Source organism: Ambystoma mexicanum, chromosome 7q (genome assembly GCF_040938575.1).
Source record: "Ambystoma mexicanum isolate Mex_15411 chromosome 7q, UKY_AmexF1_1, whole genome shotgun sequence".
NCBI classification, from domain to species: domain Eukaryota; kingdom Metazoa; phylum Chordata; class Amphibia; order Caudata; family Ambystomatidae; genus Ambystoma; species Ambystoma mexicanum.
In genome coordinates, this window is record NC_090941.1 from 649,376,214 (window position 1) to 649,403,935 (window position 27,722).

Here is a 27,722-nt window from a genome sequence, read left to right on the forward strand (position 1 = left end):
ACCCAGTGGCCAAAAAATGCAGGACATTGAGCACCTTCTCCAAGGGGCTCAATGCTTGGGAGCAAAGGGTGGGGGATGTGAGGTCATCTTCCCACTCCCTGACCAGGTCTAGGATGACATGGGGTGGAAACCTATACCTGCCATAGACCTGGTCGTCAGGCATCCCAAAAAGGCTTGTCCGTGTTGCGAAAATGCGTGCCCTGGCTATTCTCCTCCTCCTGCGGTGTCCCACGATCAGTGCAGCGACAAATGGGGCATTCATCGTAGCTGTATATACGCGTTTGTTGTTTGCGCGCACTTTTATGCTGTGCGCGGGGACGCTTCCGCCTGCCTTCGTGTGGCAGACGCGTTGACGCCTGTGCATGTCTTTTGCCGTGCGCGTGTTTCCCGTGTTCGGATACGGTCCGAGTGTCATCGCGTGTGATCGGAGGGGAGTGTGCGTACACGCAAGTGGCCTGGGTACGTGTGTTTCTGGGTGCCCGGGAAGTTCCACACGCGATTAGCCTGGGTACGTGTGTTCCGGGGTGCCGGGAACTTTCACACGTGATTGGTGGAAATCCACGTGTGTTCTGTCATCACGTGCAATGAGGGAAACACCTGCGCGCGTCACGTCACTTACGCGCATAGGCCCTTTCCTCGTATTACACGCGGACGTGCAGTTTTTCACGCACGCTGAAATGCGCATGCACGTCTGTACGCGTCACGTCACAGGGGCGCTTGCGCTTGAGGGGCCTTCTGTCCAATGAAAATGCGTATGCGTGCAGGCGCGCTTACGCGCTAAGGGCCTTTCCTCGAATTACACGCTGACGTGCAGGATTTTCACGTGCCAAATCACTCCGTATCAAGCTGGCCACGCGAAAACACACGGAAGACCATGCTCCTGCCCAGAAGGCCGAATTACTGCCCCCCAGTGCCCCGAGCAGCCTCCCACGTGCCATCTGCTGCTGCCTGCCTGCCTGCCTGCCTGCTGCCACCGTGCCCTGCCATTTGGTGCCTGCACATCAGCCATCTGCAGGTGTTCAGTTGCTGTGTCCACCCCTGCTGGAACAGAAGACTCCCGACTCGGATAACATCGCTCCACAGCCCAGCCCCAGGACCCAGTTGCCCACCCACTCCTGCCCCTGGAGTTGCCATGTCGGGCACATCAACATCTGGCACCAGTGGCAACCCCCGGCCAGAGGGGCAGAGGGGCACCAGCTTCACTGCCACCGAAGTTGGTGTCCTGGTGGAGCAAGTCCTGGGGCAGTATGATGCCCTCTTCGGATCGTCCCGCGCCAACAGGGAAGGACGGGAGGGGATCTGGGCCGACTGTGTGGTTGCCATCAACGCGGAGGGGGTGGCAACCCGCACCATCCAGAAGGTCAAGAAGCGCTGGGAGGACTTGAGGTCCAGGACCCTCATGAAGGCCCGGCGCCTCGTGGAGGGGGGCCGGGGCCGCATGAGTTCCATCCAGTTGAGGGTCCTGGAACGCGCACACCCAGCGCTCCACGCCCAGGTCCTTGAGAGGGAGACCCGTCTGGAGTTGAGCGGTAAGTGGCCAAGCATTGCTGTGTGAGACAGGGCATGTTGCAGTGTGCTGGTTGTCTGATACTTGCCTGCATGTGTGACATAGGCCATGTACGCATGTATGTGTGCAGGGACATAATGGTAATGCATGTGCGACCTGTAATGTGTGAACCGCACGGTTGTTGCATGTGTTTGAATGCGACATGGGGAGCCCTGTGCAGATTGCACACATGAGAGCATGGCAGTCTCTGTTCCTGGACATGGGTGGGGGCGAGGGATGGGTGCTGATGCCAGATACATATGTGGTATCCATGTCTGTGTGCCTGACCTGCGTGTCTGTGACTTGTGAGTGCCATGGATGCATGACACATGTCTGTGACAATGTACAGATTCACTGATGCAGCCTAGTCATCCTTGTATGCACTGTGATTGGGGTGTACGGGGCCAGATGGATGTGACTGGGGTGAAGTGTGTGCATGTGATAGGCATGACCCATGATGCATGTGAGTCCCATTACATTGTATGATTCGAGAGTCCATTGGACATGCATTGAAATGTCCATGGCACGCACCATGACTGTCACTGTGTGTGTTTTGCCTGGACTGACACATGTGTTGTGGTGTGACATGATGGAAGTGTACTTTGACAGTGGCACTCATCTGCTATTGCTTCCTGTCTAGGGGACCATTGTACAGTACCCTGATGCTTGTGTTCTATGTCTCCCTCTACGCAGCGGCTAGTGAAGGAGAGGGCGGAGACGGCGCTGTGGAGCAAGGCGGCGGGGATGCCCCCACGGCTGCAGCGGAAGGGGTGGGTGTGCCCCCACAGGGGCCTGCTACAGCGGTAGACGGCGAGGAGCCATCCAGGTTGGTGGTTTCCACAGAGGAGGAGGAGGCCGCCACTGAGGCGCACATGGGGCCTGGTGGGGGCATCCCTGCTGGTGCAAGTGGTGCAGTCCAGGGGCAGGGGCAGGAGGCAGCACAGGTCACCGTGGAGGGGCCTGTGCATGTCGCTGTCCCTGAACCTGTGGGTGCACCACCTTGCACCAGCAGGGATGCCCCGTCCCAGGCCCGTCCGCAGGTAGAGGGGATGTCCATGTCATCTGACTCCCCTCCACCTGTGGACGAGGGGACCCCTGGCCGTGTGGAGAAGGTCCTGATTGGGGTCGCGATGCGCACGGCTGTGATTCGTGATGCCGTGCGTGCTTCCCAGGAGGAGCACGTACGTCATCACGAAGAGCACCGTGCCGACGTGGCCCAATTGGGATCGGCCATGTTCGGGGGTTTCCTGCATGTGTCGGCCAATCTGGCGGCCCTCTCCTCCTCTGTGGAGACTATACGCCAGTCGTTCTCCTTGCCGTCTTCCGGCCCAGATGCCACCAGGGCCCCCTGTGGACCTGCCCTGACCAATGCAGCCAGCTCGGTGGGGATCCCATCCCTGCCACAGTCGGGAGTCAGAGGTCCAGCAGGGGTGGACAACACAGCAACTGGACCCCAGCAGATGGAGGATGTGACGGCATCATCGGGCAGGGCACGTGCACGACGGCGTCGGTGGTTTCCATCATCCTGGATGCCGTCGTGCTGGCAGAGGCAGTGGCGTCGGAGGCAGCAGCAGGCTCGACGTGGGAGGCATCATGGCTCGGGGCCATCAAGATCAGAGGGGCAGGCATCGGCCGGAGGGCAGGAGAACCCTGGGATGGTAGTGTCTTCCGTGTGGGAGCAGTTGGTCCAGCGGATAGGTGCGGAGCGGCAGCGGGCGGAAGAGGAGCGGCTCACCATGGTCAGGGCGTAGTTCTCCATGCGTCGGGCGTTGAGGCGGGCTGAGTGCCTCGAGGAAGCTCGCAGGGAGTTTGAGGTGAACATGGGGTTATCCCTGCTAGACCTCGGGGCCAGGACAGAGTCCCGCCTCCAGGACATCGACATGGAGTTCGATGATGCCCTGGCCGGCAACATCACAGAGTGAGCCGCAGGACTTGCCCGCTGCCATTGTATATAGTTATATAGTTAGTGGTAGGTTTCCTTTAAATTATTTTTTTTTTATTTGGTTGCGATTGGACAATGCGCCCCTTTTTTGTATATAGTTCAGTTTTTAGTTAGTTGACATAGTTAGGTTTCATTTGGTTGGGCTCATGGACCCGGGATTGTCTTGTAAATAGTTCTTCTATGGATTTTTTGATTTTTTGGATTTTTTTCATGGACATTCATCTTCTTTTTGTTGTTTTGCTTTGTGGTTTTTCTAATTTCATTTCCATTCTAGTTGATTTTCAATACATTTTTATTTTCATCCTTCAATATGTCGTATCATCTCATTACTTTCATGCATGTCATGTTGGTTGTTTTGACATTCACTTGCAGCCATTGTGTGTGACAGACATGTGTTCATTTGCATTATTTACATTGGGTGTGTAACATGTAATTGCCTTTGATATGTGGGTCGATGTGATAGTTGGTTGGGCCTTTTGGCAGGGGAGGATGGCCATTACGGACATGATTGGGGATTGTTGGGACCCAGGTGCAGGGGGCATGGATGGGACATGGGCGAGGGCCTGGTGGAGGGTGCCCCGCAATGCTGGGGGGTGGGGGTGGTGGGGGACATGAGTTGGACATGGGTGGGGGCCTGCTGGCAGGTGCCCCATAGTGCTGGGGGGTGGGGGTGGTGGGGGACATGAGTTGGACATGGGTGGGGGCCTGCTGGCAGGTGCCCCACAGTGCTGGGGGGTGGGGGTGGTGGGGGACATGAGTTGGACATGGGTGGGGGCCTGCTGGCAGGTGCCCCACAGTGCTAGGGGGTGGGGGTGGTGGGGGACATGAGTTGGTGTTCATTAGTTCAAGGAGACATGTGCCTTTGCTGGGGGGCATGCCCATGTTGGGTGGGCTGCCTGCGGGACATGACCAGGGATGCAGGGTAGTCCCCTGTGGTGTGGGCTGCCTGCAGGGGCCGTGGAGGGTGTACAGGGAACACCTGGGAGGACCCACACTGTCAAATCACATGTAGGACTCACCGGCACCCCTGAAATACACGTACCCTGCTGAAATCGCGTGTAAAACTTCCCGCGCACCCCTGAAATACACGCGCCCAGGCTATTCGCGTGTAAAACTTCCCGCGCACCCCTGAAATACACGCGCCCAGGCTATTCGCGTGTGGAACTTCCCGCGCACCCCTGAAATACACGTACCCTGCTGAAATCGCGTGTAAAACTTCCCGCGCACCCCTGAAATACACGCGCCCAGGCAATTCGCGTGTGGAACTTCCCGCGCACCCCTGAAATACACGCGCCCAGGCTATTCGCGTGTGGAACTTCCCGCGCACCCCTGAAATACACGTACCCTGCTGAAATCGCGTGTAAAACTTCCCACGCACCCCTGAAATACACGCGCCCAGGCTATTCGCGTGTGGAACTTCCCGCGCACCCCTGAAATACACGCGGCCAGGCTATTCGCGTGTGGAACTTCCCGCGCACCCCTGAAATACACGCGCCCAGGCTATTCGTGTGTGGAACTTCCCGCGCACCCCTGAAATACACGTACCCTGCTGGAATCGCGTGTAAAACTTCCCGCGCACCCCTGAAATACACGCGCCCAGGCTATTCGCGTGTGGAACTTCCCGCGCACCCCTGAAATACACGCGCCCAGGCTATTCGCGTGTGGAACTTCCCGCGCACCCCTGAAATACACGCGCCCAGGCTATTCGCGTGTGGAACTTCCCGCGCACCCCTGAAATACACGCGCCCAGGCTATTCGCGTGTGGAACTTCCCGCGCACCCCTGAAATACACGCGCCCAGGCTATTCGCGTGTGGAACTTCCTGCGCACCCCTGAAATACACGCGCCCAGGCCAATCGCGTGTGGAACTTCTCACGCACCCCTGGAATACACGTAGCCCGCTCCCCCAGGCCCGATCGCGTGAGAAACTTCACGCGAACCCCTGAAATACACGTAGCCCGCTCCCCCAGGCCCGATCGCGTGAGAAAGTTCACGCGAACCCCTGAAATACACGTAGCCCGCTCCCCCAGGCCCGATCGCGTGAAAAAGTTCACGCGAACCCCTGAAATACACGTAGCCCGCTCCCCCAGGCCCGATCGCGTGAGAAACTTCACGCGAACCCCTGAAATACACGTAGCCCGCTCCCCCAGGCCCGATCGTGTGAGAAAGTTCACGCGAACCCCTGAAATACACGTAGCCCGCTCCCCCAGGCCCGATCGCGTGAGAAAGTTCACGCGAACCCCTGAAATACACGTAGCCCGCTCCCCCAGGCCCGATCGCGTGAGAAAGTTCACGCGAACCCCTGTAATACACGTAGCCCGCTCCCCCAGGCCCGATCGCGTGAAAAAGTTCACGCGAACCCCTGAAATACACGTAGCACGCTCCCCCAGGCCCGATCGCGTGAGAAACTTCACGTGAACCCCTGAAATACACGTAGCCCGCTTGCCGTGCTGGTACAGGGTTAGCGCAGCCCTTTGCGCTGGATTGGGGATTTTGATGGCTTTTCCCTGCGCGGAAGGCGTTCTTGGGGGCGTAACTGGCGCTGCTGCAAGGTCGCTGCGCCACTGTGCGCCACGGCTGGTTTTGGTGGCTGGAATCCATGAATACGCTGTGCGCGGAAATGGGTTTAGGCGCACGCGGCTGGCGCAGGGATTCGCACGCGCACACTGTGCGCCAGCCGCATGCGCCACTTGTGCGCTGAATTCTATGAATTACCCCCGCAGTCTCTGTCTTCATCGCTCACTTTGCCCTCAACCCTCAATCAGGCAGCACCATAGCCAGATGCGTGCCGAAGGGCCTAGTTTTAAGAAACACACTTTATGTAAATATTTTGTATCTGGCTGTACATGCATTTGTGTTTCAAAACAAACAAGCATTGCCAACAGCCAGTGGTTTTTAGGTTAAACTTTACTCTTTATTTTTAAACAGATGATTTTATTTTTGTATTCATACATATAGCTCTTAACACCTTCTTTGTCATAATATATAACAGCCAGCTTCATGCCCGGTTATAAGATGGGCATGCCAGGCTATAGTGACATACAAGCCCGGACATGTCCACCACGGCTCAACCTAAAAAAACACAACCAGCTATTATAAAAATAAGTATTTACATTTAAAATATACATTTTTATTCAGATTGTATTCACAATAACATTCTAAAATCCTCCCAAACGTATTTATAGCTCAATCCTTTTATATCATAATCTATATAAAATCTATTATAAAATCATGACATCATATATAAAATTCATACCCGATTCCTAGAGCCTTAAAGGCCAAAACCACTCCTGCGTCATCAACACACCACACTGCAAAACTCTAGATTCACAGTCTCTGTCTTCACAGCTCACTTTGCCCTGAACCAGGCAGTACTGCAGCTGGATGCTCCCAGCTTTATACACATTTTTATATAAAATGTATATTCACTTTATATCATTTCAATATACATTTTATATTCAATTCATATCATGTTAATATAAAATTATAAAACACTTTATGTAAATAATATACATTTGATTTAAAATTGACATCAACTATGAAACCATTTCAAAAGGGGGTGGGACTAAGACACAAAAAGGGTGTTCCCACCTGTCAAAAGTTTGAATGGGAAGGAAAGGGGTCCCTTCTACTACTCATTTCTTACACAATAGGGTGAGGGGGAGTATTATAGATACTTTGTACCAGGGCAAGTGCAATTAGCAGTAGGGAAAAAATATCCTTGGTGCAAACAAATATACTCTTTCAATGCATTTGTGTATCAGTGCAAACATTAGGACTAGGGCAAATATTGCCATGGTGCAATTAATGCATTGAATATTTTTATTTTGCCATACTGCAAACTGCACTTGCACAGGTGCAAGGTTTCTATTATATCTGCCTGGATGCAGACATCAGAACATCAGAAAAGACACAACCATGCACATAGTGCCCATAACATAAGTATGCGTCTATTCAAGCTTAACAATCAGCATTAGGATTTTTGCATTTCCATGAACTCCCTATAAAAATATTGTGATCTCACAAGTTTCCACCCAAAATCCATGCTAAAAAGTCTTCCATACAGTCAGATCCTGAGACCGAACCACATCATCTCGGACCCAGCAGGGCTGACATTGAATGTTCTAAATTATTGGACAAATTCGAAGCAAGGGGTTATCCGGAGTCAGTACTTAAAGAAGCCAAACAAAGATCAGATCTGATCAATAAAGAACACCTCCTACTTCCTAAGAAGAAAGACACCTTTAGTGTACATCTCCAAATATTCAAGACAAAGCTTCCAAGTGGGAAAAACAATCAGAAAATACTGGAGCATCTTACATAATGATCCCTTGCTACATGAGTTATTACCAAAAGCACCTATGATGGCTTTTAGACGTAGTAATTTTAGAGACAGTCTTGTGAGAGCCGAGAAACCACCCAAAGACAAGCAGAAAATATGAAAAACAAGAAAGACTGGGACATTTCCCTGCTTATGTTGCACACATTGCAACAATGTAGTGAAAGCAGACACAGTCTCTCATCCTCAGACGGGGAAGAAAACTAGACTCAAAGACTGTGCAACATGCATGTCCACAGGAGTCATATATGCTATCAAGTGCCCATGCGGCAAATTATACAGAGGTCAGACCACAAGACCTGTAAAAGAAAGACTCACTGAACATAAGTCTAGCATTAGATGCAAAAACATCAAGTCGCCTCTTGCAAGACACTTCTCTGAAAACAACCACACTGTAGCCCAATTCAGATTCCAGGTCCTTGAGGTGGTCAAAAAAACCACATAGGGACGGTAACTACCAGGCAATCATATCTCGTAGAGAGAAATATTGGATACATCACTTGGACACACTAAACCCCAATGGGTTCAATGAAGAATTTTCACTTAAATGTTTTGTGTACATTTTATTTGATCAACCAATATATGAGCACCCAACATCTTGCACTTTACACCCAGACTTTTAGAGGGTTCCAACAAAGGCCACCCTCAGATTAACAACAAGATGTCGCCTGACATGACTGTTTTCCAAATGTCAAGTGACAGATATTTCTAATTGAGGGTATTTCTTCATTTCCATTTAAATCAGATGTGAATTTCAAATACATTTTCCTCTCTTTGAGTTGCCATTAGTTGCATATGAATACATGAACTTTGTCGACACCCTGCGTAAATATAGCCATATGGATAAATAGTCACAACAGATGTTTATGATATGATCCCTATCCCACTTTTTTTTAAAGTTGACGTGGATATATTAAAACACAGACCCTCTGTAAATTCCAGGCCACCCGGAAGTATCTCCCACTGCAACTGGTCTAAAGTAATATTCAGTCCCTCTGCCTACTGCAGTCTGACCACCACCAGCTTCACTTTTATTTTATTGCATCATCCCGTGCTGCCTACTTTACATTTTCAGTTTTTAGTTTTTCCGTTTCCCCTGTCCTCTCACTTTTTTCATAACATCACTGAATGTCCTCTCTATTATACCCTTACCTCTCATGTTAGTGCAAGCACCTTGATTTTTGGTACTTGCTTCCATGTAGCTTAGACATAGATACTAATGACTCCTTTCCAAGATGGAAGCCTTTGGCAACATCACTACGGGAGACATAGTCCGTCTTCTTTCTCCCTATCACACTGAGTACTGTATGTTGCCAGCGAGAGGGATGCACTGTTTCCAGCATCTCCAACCTAGCAACAGTCACCAGCAGCAACCCTCACAGCTGACTCAGCTGGATAGCCCACCCGAGGAGAATCTCTGGACCGCTAGAAGTGTCATTGTCACAACGGACCGTGAGTCACTGCCAGCGACCTTTGCAAGGCAAACTCATATGTGAGTTAACACCATCTTGCCTATTTAGCAACACTTACACACAACTCGTTAAGGTTTAATACCCTTTTCTTATTGGCCCACTTTTTCATTTTCTATCATTTCTATTGACATCATCCTGGTTTCATGAGCCATCCAGGCACCCCACAGTGAAGTGCATTACATGCCGACCGCGTCGATTTATCAAATCTTTTGTAAACACATGAAGGTGACTCCCCCTCTTTTGGCACCACTACAGCATCTAGAGGTAAATCCATAGCATTTCAGCTAAATTTCATACCCATGTTTTTAGGGTTCCTTGCTATTTGCCGTACTAAAGATGAAGGCTTTTTCTGCCATCAGCAGCGGCCAGAAAACAAACTAGCCTCTAGAAAACCACAATGTCTTTACTTGAATACCTAGAAGATTAAAAGTGAGAAGGACACAGTGAGCGCTCTTTTCTCCTTTTCCGTTCTCCTCAACATTGATTTTTAGTCATTCTCTGTAAATTGACCAGTAAGGCAGACAATACATATCACTGATGAGTCCAGTAGAGTCTCAGATTATACGAGTCGGATAATTTAGGCATCTGATATCTGTATGACTAGTTTTGGAGATTGTCAAACCTGTGTTCTATAGTGGCCTAGAATAGTTTTTGATGCAATGTGAATGTTGTTTTCACCTAATCAAAATATGTATTACCATCTGATAATGCTTCACATCAAGCCGTCTGTGTACAATTCTCATATAGCTTTTCTTCTCTCTCCTTTATTGTCTATCAACAGTTTAATTCAATTTGGCTCAAGAAGAAGAGATTTTTCATCTCGAAACGTGTCAGCCACCTACACTGAACTTGACCGTCTCTGTGATACTCTGTTTTTTGATTAAATTGAGAACCATTTTTATCAAATATATGGAATGTTGTTTGCATTTACTTGGCTACTAATACGAATACTAAATTTAAAAACAAATTTGAATGTATATTTAACAGCCTAGTGACGGACCCTGAAGGTGTGCAGGGGACGGGAGTGTTCCGTTTTGGATCCTCTTTTTCTCCTGATCTCACAACATTACACATATTTCAAGTCACATATTTTATTTTAATTACATGCACAATCCTGTGAATAAATATGTCACAGCCTGGAAGCATATTCTCCTACGAACATGGAAATAGAAGAGTAGGAAAATATGTCTTCTAAACTAGAAGTAGACCATGAAGACACACCATTACTGTTAAACTAGAGACATATGTGTTAGCTTGAAATACTAATCACAATTTTGCATTGTAAATTGCACTCATAGAATGACATGGCATTACACAGTTGGTGTCATATTTTCATTCTTCTAAATCAAACTAGTAGATACTAAAGGATCCTGTGCAGCCATATAAATAAATACTATTTTATATAGTTCCACAGTAACCATATACGCCTCTGCACATAAAAAAAGAATAGAGGAGGCAATACTCAGATGTAGATAAACACATACATTCTGTATATGTGAACTGAAGCTTGACTATGCCCTGCCCCCCTCAAAAAAAGGGGCAGAGCATCTACAATTTAAACTATTTACCTACAATCCTATGCAAAACCACATATACCTCCAAACCACCATGCATTATGGATCCCTGTTTACAGGTGCAGGGAGAGAAGGCCTAGTCACACACTGGCGTTAGAAGCAGAATATAAATACATGCAGCAGATTTAGAATGCATTCCATGCACTTCTCAAAGTCGTTTGACTACCCAGCCATATGCACTTGATGCATCCCCTATGCAGCCTTGTACACGTGCAACTGTAATCAAACATGACATACCTATAACTAACATGGGAGTCATTTCAACACAAGCCCACTTTTGACATGACCATGAAAAGCACATATTAAAACACATGCAATCATATGCACAACCAGATACAAAACATGCCTGCAAATCACCAGGACTGCATCAAGTGGTAGTACAATCTCAGCATGTCGGTCGAACATTTTATGCAATAGACTGTAAAAGCGGCAAATGCTATGTTATGGACAGCATAGCATACTCCTATCAGGAACCACTCCAACATGGATACAGAACAAATTCAGGCTTTATGTACCAACCTTTCTGAGCTTAATGACATTCGACATGTAGTGCCATTACGAACCACAGCTGCATCCTCACATTGACACAAACATATACAGCTCAGTTGGCATCTACACTTGAACACTAGAAGAGGAAGATCACGTGCAAAAAACTGCTGACAGTTCAAAGGTCACTAAACAAAGAGACAATGGGCCTCATTACGAGTCACCCGGTATGGAAATAACGGTGGCGTTAAACCTGCCGCCACCGTTGTTTCCATACCGGGTGATTCGGAGTCCTGCAGGCGGAGGTGTCATTCCCGCCAGGTCTGATCTGATGGGTTTAACACTGCCCACCTGCAGGCGGACGTGGAAACACCGGCACCATCACGAGATGGTGCCTGTATTTCCATGGTCCCCATTCCCATTGAGTCCTATAGGACTCAATGGGAATGGGGATTTACTGAATTCCGCCTACAGAATTCCCGGGTCACTGGGGTTGTAATGCCCCAGTAATTCTGGGAATCACAGAGGCGGAATGGTAATACGAGTCCGGCGGTAACCGAGCCGGAAAAACCGGCAGGTTACGGCCGGACTCATAATGAAGCCCAATTTCTGCCCTTACATTGGTTACAAAATCCCAGAAGGTTTCAGAGCATGCTATATCTATTGCCTGAAAGATTGGCTGAGTAGTAGTACCTGTGCAATCAGCAAGTACTGAGATTATGAGGATTGGTAACTAATAGAGAATGTGACATGTAACCTACACATTAGCAAATCAAGTCCAAGCAAAGACGTCCGTGAACCTCTTTAGAAACTCACAAGGACTGTTGCTCTTTGCAACATACAGCATGGTAAATTACCTTTAGTGAGCATGAATGGCTGGATGAAGAATAGCTGTTGACATCCGACAACACCATCACTGACCAAAATACTGCTTTCATGGTAGCTATTGAAATAGCTAAAGATTCATAACCATAAACATCAACCAGCACACAACCTGCAGTCACTGATGGAACTGTCACTCTACTGAGGGCAGTTAGATACAGGAGGAGTGCGCTATGAGTGCAACCTGCAGAAAGTGCACCTTTTTCTCAGGAGTATCGTTCCTGATACGGATTTTTGTGCTACACCGGCTTCAAAAACCCTGCAGGGCATGAAGCGCATGCGAGGAATGTGCTACAAGTGCAGTCCACCTCCAGAGAGGGAACCTTTTGCTCAGGAGCTTCGTTACTGATACAGATAGGTTTTTGTGTGAAGCCGGCTTTAAAAACCCAGCCATTCGTGTAGCACGCATGAGTAGTGCGCTAGGAGTGCATTCAACTTGCAGCCTACTGAAAGTGACTGAGAGATCGGTGAGGTAAGTTGCCTGCTTGAATATCTTCCCACCATATAGAGGGTAAGTCACTTGTTTGGATGGCGGCATATGGACTACATAGAAACAACACTATGATGGTGGGTAGTCTTCCCGCTGTTCCCCCTGTCAGCCCGATAAACTCAGATTCAATAATGTGTGATACTCCGGCAGAAGTGAATGTGCGAAGACCGAAATGGCTGGCGAAACTGGGTGGTTGTAAACCCACACAACCTACTTTAATCGCAACCATGTCACATGCGAAAATAGCTGAATTTTTCCCAAATAAACAACTTGAAGAGATAATATCAAGTACACCGATGATCATAGGGAGAGCTCACCCACCCTTGGAATAGATTCCCGATGCAGAAATTCTGAACATTGTGATTTTCCATTGCGACCACAAGTGATTGCAGTTACCACAGATGCTGATAGCGTGGATGCACCGGAATTAGATCCAGGAGTAGAGCGTTCCCCGAACCCCATCTTCAGTTCACAGGATAAGAAAATTCAGTCCTCTCTGTCGTTGACTTCATCACTTTTCCCACATATTTCACGGGAACTGGCTAGAAACATGCCTTTGGGAGTCATGACAATCTCAACCCTCAATTTCATACTTCACTTCTTAGTGAAATTATACAAAAATATCAATATGAATGTTTGTGAACAAAGAGACATGCTTATTCATTCCAACTCAAAGTTGGTCTTCTTGTGGGGGCGCTGTTGCGCTCGAAGCAAGATGGCCGCCTGATTCATCGCTCCGTCCCGTGCGGCAACCTCACGCTGAAAATCTCCTGATTGCCCCGGCACAACGCGAAGCTGGTCCCCGGCGCGGGTCATTAACCGGACGGGGAATCTACTGTGCGAGTTTCGATCTCCGGACCTTCTCCATTGCGGAGTTTTGGACCTCTACGTGCTGGGCGGGGCCGCCGGCCTGCTGATCCCCATAACCGGCTCCAGGGCCCTTCACTCGAGCCCCGCGGCGTGCGGCCTACTGTGTGGGGGAGGGGCGCCCCGCGCTCGGCGTGCGGCTCCCTCTCCGGACTCCTGAGCGTGCCGCTCCGCTGCCCCATCCAGGGCGGTGTGCTGTCTGCTATCCGACCTTCAGCGCCTTATGCTGAGTCCCATCGACTACGCATAGGGCGGCCCCCCTTCAACCGTAACGCGGTTTTTCAGCCGAATCCTTCCCGCCGGCCACCTTGATCTCGCACGGGCCGATACACCCGTTGCTCGGCGCGACCTGGGCCTACCCCTGCATCGGCGACATGTCGACACGGACCGGCAAGAAGCAATCCTCCATCAACATGTTCGCTAAACCCCCGACCCCCCTTGCAGGGGAGACATCTACACAAGACGCCTCACTCACCCCGGTACCACCCGATTCCCAGAAAATGTTGGAGTTTATCCGCGAAGGGTTTACCACTATACACAGTAAGCTCGACGATATGAATGGCACGATATCCTCCATCAAGGCGCACATGGAGAGAACCGATGGTCGAGTGACCGAGATTGAGGAGCGGGTGAGCACTGCCGAGGACGGCCTGGGTTCTCTCCGCGCAGAGGTGTCTACGCTATCCACCCGAGTTGCCGAAGTGGAGAAGAAAAATGAAGACTTGGAGTCTCGCTCGAGACGCAACAACCTCCGCATTGTCGGGGTTCCGGAGGATGGTCTGCAAGGACCTATGGAGGACTATGTGGAGAGTATGCTGCTTCAACTCCTCGACTCCCCGAAACTCTCCCCGCAGTTTGCGATCGAGAGGGCCCATCGCTCTCTCGCGGCGAAACCAAAACCTGGAGCGCCTCCACGCCCGATAATTGCTAGGCTTTTAAACTTTCGAGATCGGGACACTCTCCTCAGGGCGGCGAGGGCCAAGGGAGATCTCCTCCTGGGTGGTGCCAGGATCCATCTTTATCCGGACTTTTCGATAGCAGTACAACGGGAGCGCAGGACTTTCCTTGCAGTGAAGAAGAGATTACGCGACCTCCAGGTGAAATACTCTATGCTGTATCCCGCTAAGTTACGTGTTGAACACGCCAGTCGTGTTTATTTTTTTACGTTGCCTGAGGAAGCCTCTAGGTTCATAGACGAACGCTTTCCTGGTTGAAACAATCTGCTAGCGAACACTATCACTGGCACACTATTGTTTTAGAACATTCGATCAGCGGATACCTCTCTATCCTACTTCGGCACTGCTTTGGCCCATCAGCACTTTGTCATTGTCCTATGGTATCCCGACGAGAACACTTGACTGCACCTAATTAAGCCAGTTGCTTTCTTGTTGTGTTTCTTTTGCCTATGTTGTCTGCTGCACATTGTTTTATGCTACGTAGTCGGCTTTCCCCGATAGATTGATTTACATTGTGTTTGCCATAACTGCCCCCGCCCTCACGGGACCTCCTTTAGAGGGATATGGACACTAAGAACGGGCATATACAGCTATCCGTTCACTGCCTCACGGTTCGGAGCATCACCGCCAGGCCACCTCACAGGCCCCCCAGGCGTTGATGCCGCTGTTTTTGTTTTTCCTGTTGGGGTATAGGGCGGTCATCCCTCCGTTTGGGGGAGGAATGTGGGAGGGGGAGGGGGGAATGGGGTTTTATGTTAAAAAAAGCTTGGTGTTCACAGGGAAGGTTGAGTACGAACTACTATGCCCCCAGTGGCAATACAGATTTGCGCGCACTGGGAGACGTCCATGGGGTGCATACTTTCATACACCCGTGTTTTTCGATGGCTACTGATGGAGGGAGTGGTGAGGATCCTTTGACGTTCATGAGTTGGAATGTAAGGGGGTTGGGAAACCACAAAAAGATGAGGTTGTTACAACTTCAGGCCGAACGACACCGGGCTAAAGTTCTGTTCCTTCAGGAAACGCATGCACGCACAGAGTTTTGTGATAAGTTCGCAAGATCATGGGGCCCACAGAGGTACTTCACTACATACTCCACCCAGAGCCGCGGGGTCATGACCCTCATTCATAGGAGCCTTAGATTTATCCCCACTACTACCCTAATCGACCCCCAGGGCAGGTACGTTCTTCTCCATGGTGTTCTACAAAACAGAGAGATTGTATTGCTCAATATATATGGCCCTAACATTGATGATCCCGACTTTTATACTGATCTCATAAATCTCCTAGCAGGTTTCCCCCTGATCCCGATACTCTGGGGAGGTGACTTCAATACGATATTTGATGTCGATCTTGATAGATCCGGTTCCAGACCTCGTCAACTCTCTAGAGCAGCATACACCGCACTCTCCTCACTTCCTCGTCTATCCTTGTTTGATGCCTGGAGGTTCCTATACCCAGACTCCCGCTCCTATTCTTTTTACTCCTCGGTTCACGATTCCTTCTCCCGGATTGATAGATGGTTGTTATCTGGCGACCTACTTAAGACCGTGACTAATATGGCGATTCTTCCTAGGACCCTATCGGACCACTCCCCGGTGACTGTCACCCTGTGCTGGGGCCTCGATCGGGATCGGGCCAGGTACTGGAGGATGAAACCCCTCTCTCTCCTCGACCCGGTCTTTTGCTCGGAGATGGAGTCGGCAATTGAGGAGTTCTTCAGGATCAACACTGATTCAGTTTCCTCGCAAGCCATACTATGGGAGGCCTTCAAGGTCTATATCAGAGGCATCGCCCTCTCCAAGGAGAACGGTATCCTTAAGACTATCCGGAGGGAAATCGCTGGGAGTGAGGCCACACTATCTAGGTTGGAAACCCAGTACACCTCGGACCCGAATCCGGAAATCCTTGCGTTAATTGGCACGGAGCTGGACACCTTTCGCTCGCTCGCTGACCGCGAGCTGAAGTTCCTGGACAGCCCCGGTCAGGCAAGAAGATACGGAGAGGGTGAGCGCCCCAGCCGGCTCTTGGCTAGACTGCTTCGCCGAGAATTCGGCCCCACATCCATTCCCGGGATTGAGAGACCGGATGGGTCGCTGGCCACTTCCTCTGGAGAGGTCAATGCTGAATTCCTCTCCTTTTATCAATCCCTGTACGCTCACTCCGACGTTGCCACTACGGCCGAAATTGATGCTTACCTTGACAAACTTCCCCTCTCGGCCCTCTCTCCCGCCACTATTGGAGCCCTCGAGAGCTCGCTCACCCCTCAGGAGTTCTCGGAGGCCATGGACTCCCTGGCTTCAGGCAAATCCCCAGGCTCGGATGGTATACCCATCGAGTTCTATAAACGCTTTAAATCGCTCCTGCTCCCCCATCTGACGGCACTCTGGGAGGAGTCTGTGGAAATGGGTCGGTTTCCCCCCTCACTCCGTGAAGCTACTATCACAGTTCTGCTCAAACCTAACAAACCCTCTACCCAATGCGGCTCTTACCGCCCGCTTTCATTGATTAACTGTGATGTCAAGATATATGCTAAGGCACTCGCTCTGCGGCTTATCTCCCTTATGCCACACATCATCCACCCAGACCAGTCGGGTTTTATCCCGAACCGTTCCACCTCCTTGAACTTGAGACGTCTATTTAGCATTATAAGTAGAGTAAGCCCTGATGTACATGCGGTGACCGCGGCCCTAGATATGCAAAAGGCCTTTGACTCGGTCTCATGGAACTACTTGTGGCGGGTACTTGACAGGTGCAAATTCGGCCCCACATTTGTGTCTTGGATAAAACTACTCTACTCCGATCCAGTGGCCAGAGTCCGCACCGAGGGCCGCTGTTCCCCTCTTTTCCACGTTGCCAGGGGCACTAGACAGGGTTGTCCCCTTTCGCCCTTAATCTTTGCTTTAGCGATGGAGCCGTTCGCCGACATGCTGCGCCAGAACCATTCCCACAGGGGCCTGCGCACAGCCGGCTCCTCGGATATAGTCTCTCTGTATGCTGATGACGCCCTCCTTTATATCCGTTCCCCTGAGATTAACCTGGCCCCTATACTGGAGGATGTTGCCCTATTCGGTCGTATCTCTGGTCTCACGGTAAACTGCTCCAAATCAACCCTTTTCCCGCTCACTCCTAGCACTCTTCCGCCTCCTGATACCATGGGATTCGCATGGGCCCAATCTAAGTTCACTTACTTGGGCGTGGTGGTGTCCAGGCATGCCGAACGGGTCCTACAGGAAAACTACCAGTCATACCTAGTGAACCTTGCAGTTAAAATACAGGGCTGGGATAAACTTCCGATCTCATTGGCGGGTAGGATAGGAGTTCTGAAGATGGTGGTACTTCCACAGCTACTGTATAAGTTTGCCAACATCCCCCAGTGGCCGGGAACAGATTACTTCCAGATGTTGTCTCGCACCCTGAACTCATTCCTTTGGCATTCTGGTGCGGTCCGCCTAAAACTTGAGACGCTTTCTGCTCCGATGGAAACTGGTGGATTTGGTGCACCGGACTTCTTTAGGTATTGGTTGGCTGCACAACTCCAACACACTGCGCATTGGTTCGCTATCCCAGACTCCCCTCCTCATGTTAGGCTGGAGAGACTGTCAGTCAGCGACCGCGACATTCGATCTCTTGTGATCTCACCCATCCCAATGGTACCGGGCTCCATGGACCCTGCGACGTGCACATCGCTGGCCTTGTCCAAACTATGGCGGATACTAGGTGTTACTCACCCCTTTCATGGCAATCTCCCGATCTGGAACTTTTACCCTGAGGTCCCACGGGTTCCTCCTTCCGTGGTTCGTTGCTGGGCCGACGCCGGGTATGAACTACTCCGTGACCTCTTTGATCAAGGCATTTTTATTGAGTGGCCTGACCTCCCGGCTTCTCTCAGACAGAGACCTTCTATTTGGCTTCAATATTCTTCACTCCGTAGGGTACTCAAACACAAGTACACATGCTTCCCGGCGTTACCTCCTGACGAACCTGCAGTTGCTGAATTAACCTCTCCCGTCCCCCTGAGGGGCAAAATCTCGAGATTATACTCTCTCCTCCAAACTAGGTCGCCCCCCACATTCTCTAAACTCCGGCACTATTGGGAGATCGACCTTGGACTCGAGATGACTGACGAACGCTGGGCCCACATGTGCTCACGCACCCGGGATGTCTCTTTCAACTCCCGGTTTAAATTAATCCAATTCAAGGTACTTCATAGATACCACTACACTCCGGCCAGACTGCATCGCATTTCAAACGACTCCCCCCCTGGGTGCCCCAGATGCGCATGCGAGAATGCAGACTATCTTCACATGCTGTGGTCTTGCCCCCGGCTTGCCCAATTCTGGACCTCGGTGTGCTCTACCATGTCCTCTATCCTTGATTCCCACATCCCCTTGTCCCCAATGACATGTTTGTTCCATGACTTCCCCGACCTCCACCGTGACTCCAGAAAACTTGCTGGACTGTGCATGCTACTTGCTGTGCGCACAATTCTGCTTTGTTGGCTTCGGCCTTACACCCCCACCCACGCACAATGGCTTAGGGCAGTGACATGGGCCTCTGATACGGAGGAGGTCTGGGCGGCACAGCAGCCCACTCATTCCAGGCCTAGGGATATATGGCTGCAGTTTCGTTTATTTATGTCCTCCATTGAATCTGACTCGGATCCGGGGTCTTCTCCTACCTCTGCTTGACCCACCCCCCATACTGTTTTCAAGATTCCCCGTTGAATTATCTCCCTCATGTATGGGTGGTCCGACCTCCCATGGGCCCTCACGTGCGTATGCACCCAACTCCTTTCTTGTTGGCCGTTTTTTTTTTTTTTTTTTTTTTTTTTCTTCTGATGCTTTGCTTGTATAAATTATGCGTATTCATATTGTTTGATTACTGTTTACCCTGTATGGTTTATGTTGACTCACCTGTACTTGTGTCACCGAGCTGAATAAATAAAAGTTAAAAAAAAAAAAAAAAAAAGTTGGTCTTCTTAGAAGGATACATTTTGGAACAGGCAGTAAAGGGTGGCCTCAATTATGGAAGCGAGAAGTGTGAAACACCTGTTAGTAGTGCAAACCGGATTCTGCCTGTGGATGCCTCTAAGTTAGGGGAACAGCAAAGGCAAGGAAAGTAACAAGAAGCAAGTGTCAACCAACAGTGTATAGCAGGGAATTATATCCTCAGTAATTCTATGGAATACGTTTTGGGAGGAGAGGAACAGCCCGATACAACTCCCTTGCAGATACAGGATGAAATGAGTCAAGAGAAGCTATCAAATTATTACATTTTTTACCAAAGGAAGAAAAAGGAATGCAAAACGACATCAGTGCCAAAGTCAAAAAAGTTGATAAAAAAACAGGAGAGGGTAAACACAAATCGAGGCTCCAGAAAATTCTTACATAGGCCCTCATTACGAGTTCGGCCGGTAGCCATGCCGCTATTGGCGGCATGGCTGCCGCCGAAATCGCATCCGTGTCCGGGTCCTCGGAATGAGGACTTACCCGGCCATTCCGAGTTCGGATGGCCCGGTAATTCCTCCCTCAAGGACCCGGACACGGTCCTTACCCATTCCCATTTCAGCCCTCGTAGGGCTGAATGGGAATGGGAGAGGGAGCAAACAACGGGCCATAACGAGATGGCCCGTTGTTTGCTCCCTCTTCCCCTCGCGGAACCCGGTAAGTACGTCTGGTTTTTCCAGGCGTGCTTACCGTGTCCCGCGAAGGGACCCCGTAATGTGGCGGAACGGGTTGAACGGCGCCATCACCTTTTACGGCGCCGTTTAACCCGTTCTGCCAGGGTCGTAATGAGGCCCATAATCTTTAGTTACCACCAATAGAAACCTGTATTCCAGAGCAGAATAATGCGAAGTAATAGAGGAAGCGTCCCACTGTGCTCAGGTTCCACTTCAGCACTCTGAAATACAGAAGGAGCAAAACATCTCATTATTAGAGCTATCATTATACTCCATGGACGACCCTTCCCTTTACTTTATACCCAATGTGAAAACATACAAACAAAGGTGAAACTGCTGCTACAACCCTTGAGGGTGGTCCGTCCAGTGCTGCAGGAATCCAAGTTGAATAATAAATCTAACACCCAAGCCATTAGTGAACAGGATGAATTTAAGACTCTTCAAGAAAGGAGGCGCTGCAATATAAGTTCCATAGTTCAAGATCTCAGCCTGTTTCTCAGATGACATTACATTATCCCTCTACTCATGAGTGTCCCTGTCTCCTGCTTGATAAACTACAGATTGTGAAAGAAAAAATTGGGAAAATATGGCCCATTTCAGCCACAAAAATATGCCAATTTTTTGCCCTGGGGCAGTTTACTGTCTCATGGTGAAGGCATCTGAAAGCTGTTTGCTGCTTGTTCGCAAGGCAGTATTGCAGCAATCATTTAAAAAATCAGAATTTGCGAAAATTGGCAAAGTGGCAGTTTTAGGCCCAAACACCATATTTCAAGTCTTGGCCTACCCATTGAATCTATTTACTTTTTTACCCAGGCAGGTCAATATCTTGTGAGCCAGCAGTGTCCTCCAGGTCCTGTTCCTTTGTGGCTCAAGGCAGTGTGGCCTTTGGTGAAATCTTAGGAACAGCTTCCCTTGAAAGGCTAAGTCCCACCCCTGCTTCCCTGTTAGCCAATCACATTCTAACAGACAATAATGTCATTAATTTAATCAGTAGAAACATTGAAACTAAACATTTTTTTGTTTATCCGCATTTGAATTAAAGCCAATCTTGTTATTAACCGTTGCATACATATTAACTTGCATGTTTCAAGAAGATGGGCCAAATTATAAAATAGACATCAGTGCTTTTGTTCATAACATTCATAAACCATTCTAATGTCAGCATGTCCTAATTAATCATTCAATGTTGGTGTGCATTTGATCAATTTTGGCAAAGATTTGAGTTCTTTTTGTTTATATGAACATATTCGAATGTGGATATGTTTTTGAATTCTTTGGGCTCTCTGCTGCTATGCTTTAATAATAGTACATGCAAGTTGCTACATGCTCATTAAAACGCCTTACCCAGCTAGTAAAAAGAAGAGGACTATTCCTACCGGATTTGTGGAAGGAAGTGTTGAGGGTGTTTAAAGCACATCAGACTGGAAGTGACTATTATCCCTTGTAGATGTCCGGGAAGAGGATCCAGACTTTGATACTGTTGAACCTGGAGCTGGAGTTTGTGTTTACTTGTTTTAGCCTCAGGAGAAGCAATGAAGGGCATAAGTTCATGTGTGGCAGAATGATCTTTCATCTTAGCCAGACTCTGAAATCTGCAGGACCTCTAGCACATATATTTAGTTGCACATAGGCAGGGTTAGCACATAGAGCCCTTAGCTATTTGGCATCACAATTATGAAATCCTCTCCCATGTGACTTTAGGAGCCTTCAAAGCTTTTCAAGCTTCCAGTGTGAGTTCACGATTCATCTTTCCCCCTCCTACTGTTTCTAGACAACTTTAAAGCTGCTCCTCATCGCCTGGCTTTGTGCTAAGGGGTCACTTATTGGCATATGTACACCATAAAAATAACTAGCATAAGGAGGTAATATAACATTTCATTATCATAAGGCTGGGACTAGAGCCTCCCCCCAACACTTAAAGGCATTACATAGGCATTGAAACAAACAATTGGCAACACCACAAATATAGGTGCTCTATTGCACAACATGGCGTTCCACGGGCTCCCCCCTCCAACGTCCACAGAAAAAACAAGAACACCTGTCCAAAAGGGAATAGTATCATTTCCATCCATCCCCACAACGTTTTAGCAACATCCAATGACCAAGTGCATCAAAGTCAAATTCAGTTGAAGATTATCAAATAATATTTGTAAAAACATGCCTTATTGATGGACCAATGAAGGTTATATGTCATTCCCACCATCACAACCTCTCTCTGTCATTACCAGCATGGACATGTGATTCATTGGCAGTGAAGAAGCCTGTGTCCTCAAAACAAATTAAAACGATGCTATTGACTTTGGAGCATAAATAGTCAGGACTGGGTGCGCATCCAATGACACCCAGTTGTTAAATCAGGGACTATTTGTTTTTACTAAGCCACCTTCGAGTGCAGCTGCCAAGATCTGATGCCTAGAAGTAAGTGGTCTGGCCAGATTGTACTCAAGGGCAGATGCTTGGTTCATGCACCAGATGTTGTCCTTCCTTTCAGAGACTTTCTGTATGTATTTAGTTATTCATTGGTCATATCTATGGCACCATCTGTTGCAGATGTTTTGTAGCGCCTTGAAGGTAAGATAAGGGGGTTCAGACAACTGACCTTTTGTAGGTGTTGAAAGCATTTAGGTTTGTAAGTGTAAGGGAGGTAAGTGGACACATGCAATAGAGCATAAACAGAGCAGAAGAACCGGAAGGAAGGTAAATGCTGAGACCCCAGAAGGTCCTTAAGTAAGAGGGGTGAAAGGGTCAGGACCAGAGTGAGGTCAAAACAAGTGTGGAAGAGGACGAAGAGGAGGAAAAGCAAGTAGTACCATGACATAAGGCTCCAAGACTAAGTGCTGAGTCCATGGAATATGGGTCTTAACTATCTTCCTAAAACATAGGTGATTGCTATTAATACTTGACAAGAATCAGAGATGGTGAAGATTCACCCGGGTGATGGATACGGAAGTGCCTGCGAATGAAACCTGTGCCACAAAGCTCATAAACCCTTAACCTTCCTTCAAAAGTTGCTAACTGTAGTGTCCTTGAGCCTTTTGCGTGCCGGTGCTGATATTCCTGATTATTATTCAAGTTGCGCAGAGGGACATCAGCCATGAACTAGAAGTCACACTGCGAGTCTGCGGAAAACTCCGGCCGCTCGTCTTCTAACTTTCCACACCATCAGCAAGTACCAGAATGCAGTTTGCCCTGCAAGGATTTAGGTACACTACACTGTAAAACAGGCAAAGAAGCAGCAAACAAGCTGCTCTGATGTGCAATGAAGTGTGCAGGACCCTGGAAGGACATGCACATGTGTCCATACAGAATATTACACTGAATTGTTTTGTATGCATCTGCTTATACCTATCATTCATGGTTTGCTTTTATGTAACTTAAATTCTATGTTTCTAAGGGTGAATACTCTACATTCAGTACAAAAGTGTTGGCAACAACTGATATAATTTAATAGGGACCACGGCCAGGATCAGCGATGTAGCAAAATGCTTATTTTTTGCTTTATATTTTGTAAACCTGGCACCAAAGAGGTGTGAGACCTACGGCAAAAAGAATTCCTGCTCAACATATATGCAAACTGCATTGTGTCCATAAATCAAAGCCTTAGAAACAAACATGCTGACTACGAACAGCCATATTTGTTCTGCCGTGGTTTTCCTCCTTTTTAACTTCCCTTTTTTAAACATTTTTTTGCATGCATGCCTGGCCTTTTAAGGTGGAGAGAAGGTCTCTGCTTTCTTTTCACGATACCGTTTTATAAGATGTTTGACTTCCCCTCACTCTTCTATCCCTCACTGAGCTAAGGACAAGAGGTACACAATCCCCCTCTTTCCTGAGGTAAAATCTCTCTCGTATAGATGGACCGCCACCTCGGAGGGTGCTGCATTTTCCCCACTGTTTTGCACTGTCACTCATTTTGAGGAGCACTAACAGAATACAAGTGGCCCTCTAACATTAGCGAAAGTGTCGGTTGTGAAAATGGTTTCCAGTCGATGCCGGAAACTGATCTTTAGCATGCAAGTTTTCAGGCAGTCAGCACAAGGAGCTCTCTAGGGCGCCCCCCCCAGAGTACCGATTATATTACATATCATAGACAACCACTAATATGTTCTACCACTTTCACAATGGGGATGTTACTTGGCACGATATTGCAAACCTTTGCCAAGAACTGTCGACATCTCACTTGTGACCTTGTGATGCAGTCCTGCGGGGACATCATGTTGTATTATGGATATGCAGCATTCGTAGAAAAACCTACGAAACCCCAGAAGGTGTTTGGGTCTGTCCGGGGTGCTGTGTGCAGAGGGAGGCAGAGGGAGGTGACATGAAGGGTTTGGGGGGGAGGGTACCTGTATGGGAGAGCCTAAGGTAGCATATGATAGCATAGCATTGCATAACAGTCCTACCACATCAGGTGTGATTGGACGAATATGTAAGAATTACATTATTCAACCTTTTCTGTATATAACGCCTAGCAGTGAACAGGGCCCTAAGAGTCAGCTATACTTCTGAATTATGGCTTTACCAATGTCAATGCGGTAATAATAATTATCGCATGTAGTAATAGAAAATACCCTTTCTGCAGGCAGTAATGTTGTTACTGTATGCATGTAAATATAGGAAGCAGGGGTGGACTGCCCTGTAGGGAACTCTGGCGATTTCCCGGTAGGCCTCTGCACTCATGGCCTCTTTTGTGTGGTAACCTATTTTATTTCCAAATGCTCTCGTATGTTCTTTTGGGTTCCCATCGACCCTGATATAAAGTGCTGTGATAGCCATTTTGTAAAACAAAATCTATTTTAATACATACCATTGTAGCAGACTTTCATCAGACATGAGTGCACAAGAGGACTTTGAAGTGACAGAAGAGGAGCTGGCGATGAGAGCTTGAAGCACAAAGGGAAGTTCTGGTACGCGGAGCTGTAGATCAGTCAATTAATATTCGTTATTTTGGTCCTTGTTTTATTTTCGCTATTTCCAAGAAGAACCATTTTTTCTGGGCACTTAGTTGATACTTTGTATAAGCGCTGCACTTCATCCTTTTTGCGTATCTCATCTAGTCCACTGAATGTGTACTGTTTATGAAATATTTAATTTTGAAAAGAACATGAACCCATACTCAGGACTTTTTTTTAATGTAAGAAGTGATATAAAATAAAATTATTAAAACAAATTAAAATAGTAAAAACAGACTGTACATTTCTTTGTCGATATTCCAGTATTTTGGCCTATTTATCCGGAGGGTTGTTTACATAAACTGGTTGGAGAGCATCTCATAGGAGCCAGAATTACAGTAAATTTGAACAATCAGTGATATGCTTGGAGAAGTGGTTTGATAATCCTCTCATTATTGTTGAGCGCACTGAAAGACATATAAGGAAGGCATTATTTACTCGCTATAGCCCGAATGAGCAACCATGGAGATGACAACATGATCTATTAAGACCTGCTGCATGTGGGCAGATTATGAACCATCCAACGGAACCTGCTGACATGATTTAGGTTTAACCTTTTCCCTCTTCAGGTGAAGTAGGGAAGTGGCTAGGATTACACCCGCACAATTGTTTATATCCCTTCAAACGTGGAAAAACTACTATCACTTTTTTGTTATTTTGCTCGCCCTACAAACACCACAAGCAGAAATTCTTGTCTCATTTACTGAAATTGAGGTAATCACACAATGCGGACCCTCACTGTTACACTTACTCTTCATTCCTCACCAAGCTGGGTCCTACAAGGCTTCCTTCCCAGGGAGTCAAAAATTCAGGAGACATAAAGCGCTTTGTATGAAGGCGCTATATAAATAACACATCATCATCATCATCATCATCATTAAATAGCTGAAGCAAAAGTTTGTACATTTATTCTGATATAATTACATGATCCACCTGCATTATGACAATAGTTGTATGCCTTTTGATATACAATGTTCTTTTTTGTGTGTGGTTTGCTTGTTTGTCAATACATATGTAAGTACTCATTAACATCTCACAGCATTAGCCAGCCAGCAATTTTACGAACTGCATTTGTTTGCCAAGAGTTTTCTCAGGGGTCCCTTGCTTACTGCCACTTAGAAAGAGAGCAGTGTCCTACCCTTAAGTGCTGAGGTGTCTCTGAATTTCCCAAGCCTTATAGTGACCTCAAGGTCTGATAAAGGCAATAGCAGATCGAGGTCCTAGCTTCTGTGCTAATATGAATCGCAGCTGAGGGCCTCTGCATATTCTGGTGCTGGGCGTCTTTGATATGGACATGGTGGCCTCTGCAAAACTCAAAGATCAAGGAGACATACAAGAAATAATGCAATTTCCGTAGTCAAATAAAAAGCAGTAGTTATTCTCTTCAATCTCCATTCCCCCAAATATTCATCCGTCAGACTTAACTCCAGAAGTTACCTGCACAGATATTGTGAAGAGGTATCGATTGAGTGCTTCTGTAGCGCAATAACTTTCACAAATGTTATTGCGCGTGTCAAAATTAAGTAAGTCAACTGCAGATCTAAACAGAAGTGTTCTTTGTGTCGAAGGACTTGGCCGGATCCACTGAATATTCTAATATTTTAAGGAGTGTAAATGTTTTCTACTCGATATTCTCACAAAGGTCATTTTCTACTAAATTAAGGAGGAAATCCTTAGTACATTCTGAGAGAGTAAGAACATACCCTTCTGAGAAAGCATGCTTCTAGTATTGTAGGGTCTGTCAGAGCGAAATGTGTCCAGTGACGGAATGGCTTTCCCTTCAGAGTGATTCTTTGGTGTGATGGAGAAACCAGTAAGGACTTGCCGAAAGAAGTGATGTGCCTCCCCAACATCCGTCTATTGAGGGAAACAGAGGGGAAGAACCCGAGAAGAGCAACGCCCCGGGACAGCTCATGTGAAGTCAGAATCCACTAAACAAACAGCAGTAATGTTCCATTGAAAGATGGAAAGGGATAAAGAATCAAGGAGGGTGTACTATGAGAGCACATGAGCTTAAGTCCCTTAGTAACACGAACCGATATAGGCCAGACATTCACAGAGGGCTGCATTCCACAGTGGTCTCTTCATGGCAGGTATCAGCCTTAGCATAGAACCTCCCTATTTTCACCCGGTCTCTTCTTGGTAGACGCAGCCTGGGACTTCAGACCTCATCTGGCCCACTTCCATATTCACCTGGGCCACTCCTGGCAGATGTTGCCAAGGACTTCAGCAACCCACCCCGTCACTGCTCATTATTTCCCCCCAGGTCACTACTGGCAGACAAAACCTGGGAACTTCACTCTGCTCCAGGGCCACACCTGGCAGATTTGGTTTAATGTTCCTTCTCACTAAGAGATATTTCAGGCAGGCAAATCTTTTTGACACATATAAAGACTTTTCTGTTTTCTTCTCCTTTTTTCTGAGATCTGCAACAGACCTCCCATTGAGCTTTGTAAGGCAAAGGCCGTTTCAATAGGGATGCAAGGTGATGCAATTAGGCGGTTTGCAGAAGTGGGAAAATTGCAAGTGCAGAA